Source organism: Macadamia integrifolia, chromosome 3, assembly GCF_013358625.1.
Source record: "Macadamia integrifolia cultivar HAES 741 chromosome 3, SCU_Mint_v3, whole genome shotgun sequence".
In the NCBI taxonomy this organism is placed as follows: Eukaryota; Viridiplantae; Streptophyta; class Magnoliopsida; order Proteales; family Proteaceae; genus Macadamia; species Macadamia integrifolia.
Window position 1 is genome coordinate 22,652,201 of NC_056559.1, and position 8,439 is coordinate 22,660,639.

An 8,439-nucleotide genomic window follows, 5' to 3' on the forward strand; every position below is an offset into this window, starting at 1 on the left:
TTCTAGTGCTTTCCAAGCAGCTGCAGAGGAGGAAAGGCCAATAATGTGAGCGAACTCGTGTTCAGTAAGAGAAGAGATGATCCAACTGAGGATCACTTGGTCTTGACAGCGCCAAAGAAGATAAACCGGATTGGGAGATTCAGTGGTAGTGGACGAAATAGTTTGAGGGGGACAAGGAAAGCTCCCATCTACATAACCATAGAGATCGTGAGCATGGAGAATTGGAAGAAATTGGGATTTCCAGAGAAGGTAATTGGATCGGTCAAGTTTGATGGGGAGGAGTTGGACAATGTTGTTTGGAGAGATAACGGAAGGTGTAGAAGTGGAGGAAGCAGAAGCGGTGGAGGATGAGGAGTCTGATAGTGCCATATTGCAGGAGACATGAGTCAAACAGCTCTGATACCATGAACAAGTTGAAGACTTCTGGAGAATCTTTCCCTTGCAATTAGCATAGGGTGTTGTGTTGTATTTATAAAGTATAAGAAGTAAATACAAACTGTAGTTTGTTACAACAATACATATGATAAGTCTTAGCTACTCAACAGAGAGTTTGAGCGGGAAAGGAGACGTGAGAAGACTTGGTCTCCTCTATAGTTGGGTGTTTGTGTTGGATAAGGATACTATCCATTACAGTGGGCACAGAGGGGTTGGGTAGGAAGGGAGTGAGAGAACAAGTGAGAGGGAGACATGGTTGGAGGTGGCAAGGACTAGGGTAAAGGAAGGGTAGAAGTAGTGGGGGGAGGGAGGAGGCTACTAGAGGCGGGGGTTGGGGTGGAGCGGGGTTGGAGGTGGTGGGGTTTTGACAAAAAATAATAATTTAGTGATCCTTTAATAATTGTCTCTAAAAATAAATAAATATTTTTTATAATAAAATAACCTTTTGAGTGGTAAAATAAGCATCCTAAAAGTAATTAATTTTTCAAAGAAAATATCCTTTTATAGGTGGTAAATAAACTGCTGCTAAAAGTTATTCCCTTACTAAGTTTAATAATTATCGCTGCTAGAGAGTATATATATTGGCGAAAATAAAATCATCATAGTTCCACCACATTTATCGACGGATTTTTAATGATAAAAACCTAGAGGAATTTTAGCAATGGGTTATAGACTTTTAGGAATAACAAAAATGCTGCTAAGACCATTTTCTTGTCGTATACTAAATTGTGACATGGCAATAATATATGATGTTAGGGACTTTAGATATGGGTGTATTGAAATCAGTTTCCTAACTTATGAAATAACCTAGAGGGGGGTATATAGGTTATGCTAGTGGATTTTAAAACTTTTCGATTTAAAGTCCACAATATATGATTGTAAATAAAAATGCAAAATATAAGATTAAACAAGCACTATCACTCAACACCAGAATTTATAGTGATTCAAGTCAATCCGAGTCTAGTCTACTCCTTACAAGTTCCACTTGTAAGGTATTCCATTAATTTTTCCCTTTCAGTAAAATAGAGGAAACATTTATACAATCTTTTAAATATAAGAGAATCCATACAATCTCTTTCATAGGAGAGGAAGACCTTAATACACTTTTAAGGATAAGAGGATCCTAAACATTACCTAAGTATAGTTTAATGTATTGCGTAGTCACAACCGTCCAACCTAGAGTTACCTAACTCTGGGATAAATGAGAAATAAGTAGTAGTGGAATAATGTTACCTCTGTGTGGTACAAAAGATATGCACTAATGTAAAATAATGATGCACCTTCACTTGATCTTCAATGTCTATATAATACAACTGATGATGAAGAAGACCATGTAGATACTTCTTAGGTTTTTCATGTATATAATAAGTTAACCAATAGCTTAAGGAGAGAATGATTTGAATATCACCTCAATTACTTTAAAATTCAGTCTTAATTGCTTAGGAATTAATCATACTTAATTAAAAGTAATTGAGGTATTTATATGTGAGATAGGGACCTAAAATAGGTAGAAAAAATCAACCAAACAGTCATATTTTAGGCATACCAGTCAATCCCAATGAGTGCCGATCGACTGCAATAAATAGCCATTGGAAAAAGCGCCATTAAACTAACCGTTGGAAGGCAATTCGGGCAAGCCAAACGGTCGATTGGCTGCATCGATCGACACCTGGTCTGGTCGATCGGATGGAGCCGGTTGCTACCACCAAGTCTCGGCCAAAATTCCTTCTGCAACCTTTTTGGGTTCTGACTGGTAGACTTCCGGTGATCATAACTTGGTCATAAATACTTCGATTGGGTTGATTCCAAGTCCGTTGGTTCTATAACTTGAAAACCTACAAATCTTATGAATAGACCGTATCCTGATACTAGCTCACTAAATACCCAAAATTCCCTCGAACACAAAAGTATTGTTTTTCACAGTATATAAAGGGGCTTCTTAAGCCCAAGTGTTCCTTATAGCTACGGGCTGGTTCTTGCTAGAGTAACGGAACTTATGGTCATTCTAATCATGATGAATGCATATATGGTGCATGAGTACGGGTATACAATTACAGGTAAATAGAATTACGACTCAAGACATCTTGTATATAGTCTCTATTCTCCTTTGGGAAGAGCTCCAAGTCTTTTAATGACTTCATTTATTTGTCTTCTTCTTCTTCTTCTCGACTTTAAAACTTGAGCTTTGCTTGAATATGCATAGTTTATGGAGCTTGACATTTACTTCTTCAATTGATCTTTCCAATATTGACTTTAAACATGCTAATCAAGGTAACTTATTAGAAATAGACCATTTACATGTTATCATCAAAATCACTTTAGGTAGATTAGGTAGATTAAAAAAAAAGTTTTGCCATCAATTCTTTTGTGCTTATCTTACTTTAGTTGTGGGTAGTTTTCTGTTGCATAAGTGTTAGGTGGGTACGTAATAATAAGAATCAGTTAGAAAGAAGAGATCCAATAAGTAGTGACCCTATATGTTTTCTCTCTCTAAAACCCTTTAATATGGGAGACCAACAGCAAAACCCTTCACCTAAATCTCTGAAAGATAGGTTCTACCCTGCTAGAATAGCCCAACCTTTCTGCATAGTTCTACCACAAGCCTAGGGTAATAATTTTGAACTCAAATCTCAATACATCATTTTGTTGCCCCATTTCTATGGGTTGACCTCTGAGAATGCATACCTATTTCTAAGGGAATTTGAAGAGGTATGTGTTCTAATTAAGATCCAATAGCTTTCTGATGATGCTGTTAAGCTTAGGTTTATCACTTTTGCATTGAAAGACCAAGCTAAGAAATAGTTGTATGAGTTACCCATAAATTCCATAACCTCATGGGAACAGTTCACAGTTGTCTTCCTTAAGAAGTTTTTCCCAACTCACAAGACCAATAAGCTTAGAGTGATATCCTTCAGTTTAGGCAAAAGCCTAGTGAGTCATTTTCCAAACTTATGGAGAGATTTAAGGATCTACTGCAAGAATGCCCTGACCATGGCCTAGACCTATGGCATTTATGTCAAATAATTTATGATGGTATTGATTATCCAACTAAAAAGATGATAGAGTCTATGTGCCCTGAGGGATTCACATCCTTTACAGATGAAGGAAAGGTATGAAAATTCTTACTTGACTTAGCTGACAAAACTCGTGAATGGAAATCAACCCAAGAGAGTGAAAGAACCATAGGAAGAAAAGGATATTTTATGGATGTGATAGTAGCCAAGGAAGCCCATTTGGATAGCATAATCAAGAGAATTGAGGCTATTGTTCCTAAAGAGCCATCATCAGTCAATTTGGTTAAGATTTGTGCTTGGTGCTAGTCCCCTAGACATCTTCTAGAAGAATGCCCCAACATAGTGTTAATGCCTTATACCAGAATAATCTATATAGTAATAGCTATAATCCAAGATGAAGAAATCACCCAAATTTCTCTTGGAATCAGGGCAACCAAGCAGGGCCATCCAATTTTCATAATCAAGGTCAACCTGGACTCCAAAGGCCTTCCTTTGCACAACAAGATTTTTTCCAAAATACTTTTCCTAGGTCAAATGTAGGACCTCAGGCTAGTTTTCCTAGGGCCCCTCTCCTATCATCTTATCAGCAACCCCCTGGGTTTACCAACACTGGAGAGGCAAGTAGAATAAGTGACTTGAAAAAAAATATCGCCCTCCTCATGACAAGCCATCAAAATCTTACGAGAGAACTCACTCAAGTTGTCTCAATTATGCGTGAGAGGGAGAAAGGAACTTTACCCAGTCAACCAAAGCTTAATCCTATGCATCATCAGCCTGTTAGTTCACAAACATCAACTAATGCACCACTAAAGATAGTACAAGGTCAGACCGAATAAGGGCCCTCTAACCAATGTAATGTTGTTTATGCCCTTAGCAGTGGTAGAGAGTACCAACAGAGCGTTCCTAAATCTTCTTCATCTATTACTCATGTTAACTCTCCTTCAGTTGAGGACACAAGTGTGCCTCTTGTTTCAGGTTCGTCTAATGAACCTAAAGATTTTTCTGAAACTAAAGATGATTTGGTTAAGAAAACCAAAAATGATTCTTCTGAACAGGGGCAAATCCCTAACAGTCCTTATGTTCATTCTGTCCCATTTCCCAATCGCTTGGTAAACAAAAGGAAGACTGCTTCCATGGACAAAATTTTAGAAGTCTTAAAAAAGGTAGAAGTGAACATCCACCTTTTGGATGCCATATCCCAGATCCCCGCCTGTGAAAAGGTATTGAAAGATTTGTGTACTCACAAATGTATCACTAGTGTGCCCAAAAAGGCGTTCTTGGCAATAAACATTAGTTCTATAATTACTTAGCCTATAGCGGCTAAGTATAAGGATCCAGGGAGCCCTACCAAATCTTGTGTCATGGGCAACACCTATATTGAGTCTACTTTACTTGACCTTAGTGCAAGTGTGAATCTTTTACCTTACCATGTGTACAAGCAACTTGGATTGGGAGAATTGAAAACCACTGAAACTACTCTTCAGTTGGCAGATAGGTCTGTTAAAATTCCTAAAAGGATGGTTGAGGTTGTCTTACTAAATGTGGGAGAATTTTTTTCCCTGTTGATTTCATTGTGTTAAATACCAAGCCCTTCTCAACCAAGGATGAGGCCCTAATAATTTTAGGAAGACCATTCTTGGCTACCAGTAATGTATTAATCAATTGTCGGAATGGTTTCCTAAGATTATCTTTTGGTAACCAAAATGTTGAGTTTAACATGTTTAGGATAGGCAAGCAACCACATATGGAAAAAGAGATCAATATGCTTGAGGATTTTCTGGATTTTTCTGATGATTTAGTTACCAACTTTGATATTGATTTTGATTCAGAATTCCAAGAGTGTATAGATGAGTTGGATGATGATAGTGAAAATTTCTTTTTTGAAGTCTTAAGTCTTCACACACCTGTGGAGCCCTTAGGACCCCTTTCTAATTCCATTCCCAAACCTTCCATAGTTGAGCATCCTAAGCTAGATCTTAAGGAGTTACCATCTAATTTGAGGTATGCTTTCTTAGGGCCTGATCAGACTCTTCCTGTAATAATTTCTTCAAATTTGACTTCTAGCCAGGAAGAGGAGTTACTTTAAGTGTTAAAAGATAATAAGAAAACCCTAGGTTGGGCCATGGCTGATATCAAGGGTATAAGCCTTTCTATTGTGCAACATCATTATACATCTTATGGAGGATTCCAAACCATCCATGGAACCCCAAAGAAGAGCTAACCCAGTGATGATGGAAGCTATTAAGAAAGAGATTCTAAAGTGTTTGGATCATGGAATAATTTATCCTATTTCTGACAGCCAATGGGTAAGCCCAGTTCACGTAGTACCTAAGAAGTCTGGTGTGACTGTAGCTCCCAATGCCAATAATGAACTAATTCCAACTCGTGTCCAATCTGGGTGGAGAGTGTGCATAGGCTACAAGAAACTTAATGTGACAACCTGGAAGGACCACTTCCCATTGCCATTCATTGACTAGATGTTAGAGAGGTTAGCTGGACATGAATACTATTGTTTTCTTGATGGATATTCTGGCTATAACCAGATCCCAATTGCTTTAGAGGATTAACATAAAACAACTTTTACATGCCCATATGGAACATTTGCTTACAGGCATATACCCTTTGGGCTTTGCAATGCCCCTGCTACGTTCCAATGATGCATAATGAGCATATTTTCTGACATGGTCGAAAAATTCTTAGAAGTATTTATGGATGACTTTTCAATTCATGGGAATTCTTATTCTGAATGTCTTCATCATCTTTCTCTAGTTTTGAAAAGGTGCAAATCTAAGAATTTGATTTTGAATTGGGAGAATTTCCATTTCATAGTTAAATCTGGTATTGTTTTAGGCCATGTATTATCCAAGGAGGGAATTAAGGTAGATAGAGTCAAAGTGGATTTAATTGATAATTTACCACCTCCTCAATCTGTCAAGGACGTCCGATCTTTTCTAGGGCATGTGGACTTCTACAGAAGGTTTATTAAGAACTTTAGTCAGTTAGCTCGACCTCTCACTTTATTACTTGCCAAAGATCAAACTTTTGAGTTTTCTAAAGAGTGCCTAGACTCCTTCAAAAAACTTAAGAAGAAGTTTACCAGTGCACCCATTGTTCAACCACTTGTTTGGACTGAATCTTTTGAACTGATGCGTGATGCTTCAGATTTTGCCATAGGAGCGATTTTAGGTCCAAGGGTTAATAAGTTGCCCACTGTCATTTATTATGCTAGTAAGACATTAAATGATGTATAACTCAATTATACGACCACTGAAAAAGAATTTTTAGCGGTTGTGTTTGCATTAGAAAAGTTTTGGTCTTACTTAGTTGGTTCACATGTGGTGGTGTATACTGATCATTCTGCTCTCAGATACTTAGTTCAGAAGAAGGATGCCAAAGTCCGTCTCATTAGGTGGGTTTTACTTTTGTAAAAGTTTGATTTAGAAATTAGGGATAAAAAAGGAGTTGGAAACCTATTTGCAGACAATTTATCCTGGCTTCCCAATTCCTTGACTGTCGATTCTTCAGTTAATGAGAACTTTTTAGATGAACAGTTATTTGCAATGTCCAGTGAACCTTGGTTTGCTGACATTGTCAACTTCTTAGTTTCAAGTGTGACTCCGGATCACTGGTCCACCCAAGATAAGTATAGGTTCCATTCCCAAGTTAAGCACTTTTTCTGGGATGATCCTTATTTGTTTAAGATATGTCCGGATCAGATTATTCGAGGATGTGTTCCTGATCATGAGCAACATTCTATTCTCTCTTTTTATCATGATCATGCATGTGGTGGACACTTTGGACCTAAGAAGACTGCCGTAAAGGTTCTCCAATGCGGATTTTATTGGCCCACTCTTTTTAGTGATGCTTTTATCAGTCTTTTGGCTGTATCAATAAGAGGAACATGATGCCCCACAACCCTATTTTGGTAGTTGAGATCTTTGACGTATGAGGCATCAATTTTATGGGACCATTCCCTAATTTCTTTGAGAATTTATACATACTTTTGGCCATTGATTATGTTTCTAAATAGATAGAGGCCATACCTTGTAAAACTAATGACCATAAAGTAATGGTCCTGTTTCTAAAAGAGAACATTTTTCCCGCTTTGGTGCACCACGTGCAATAATTAGTGATAGGGGTACTCATTTTTGTAATTGGCCTTTTGAGACCCTAATGAAAAAGTATGGGATCACCCATAAGTTATCTACCCCTTATCATCCCCAAACTAGTGGCCAAGTGGAGGTGTCTAATAGGTGGATCAAACAAATCTTAGAGAAAATTATTAATCCCAACCATAATGATTGGTCCCTTAGGCTCATTGATGCCTTGTGGGCCCATCAGACTGCATTCAAGATCGATCTTGGTTAGTCTCCCTACCATTTGGTGTATGGGAAAGCTTGTCACTTACCAGTTGAGTTGGAGCATAAGGCCTTTTAGGCCATTAAGAAGCTCAACTTTGATTTGTCCGATACGAGAATTCATCGTAGGCTCCAACTATCAGAGTTTGAGGAACTTAAGAATGAAGCCTATGAAAGTTCTAGGATTTACATGGAAAAGACCAAAGCTTTCCATGATAAGCACATTCTGCGTAAATCTTTTGTAATTGGTGATAAGGTCTTATTGTACAACTCTAGATTACATCTTTTTCCTGGTAAGCTTAGATCCGATGGGATGGCCCATTTATTGTCTATAATGCATATCCCCATGGGACTATGGAGATTTTGAATCCAAGAATAGGGGTAATTTCGAAGGCTAATGGTCAACGTTTGAAACCATTCCCCGAGTTTCCTAATACTGGTAGTGAAGAGGTCATGGATCTCCATGAACCTCTTTACACTGATGATTAACTTTTAATCAGGTATGACCCCCTTGCATTGTCTTCGTTTTTAATTCTTTTCATGCATTGAGGATATTGCATGACTTAAGTGTCGGGGAGGAAAACCAGTTTCTACTTTTTCCACTTTGTTTTATTTGTTTTTCTTTTTTTTTT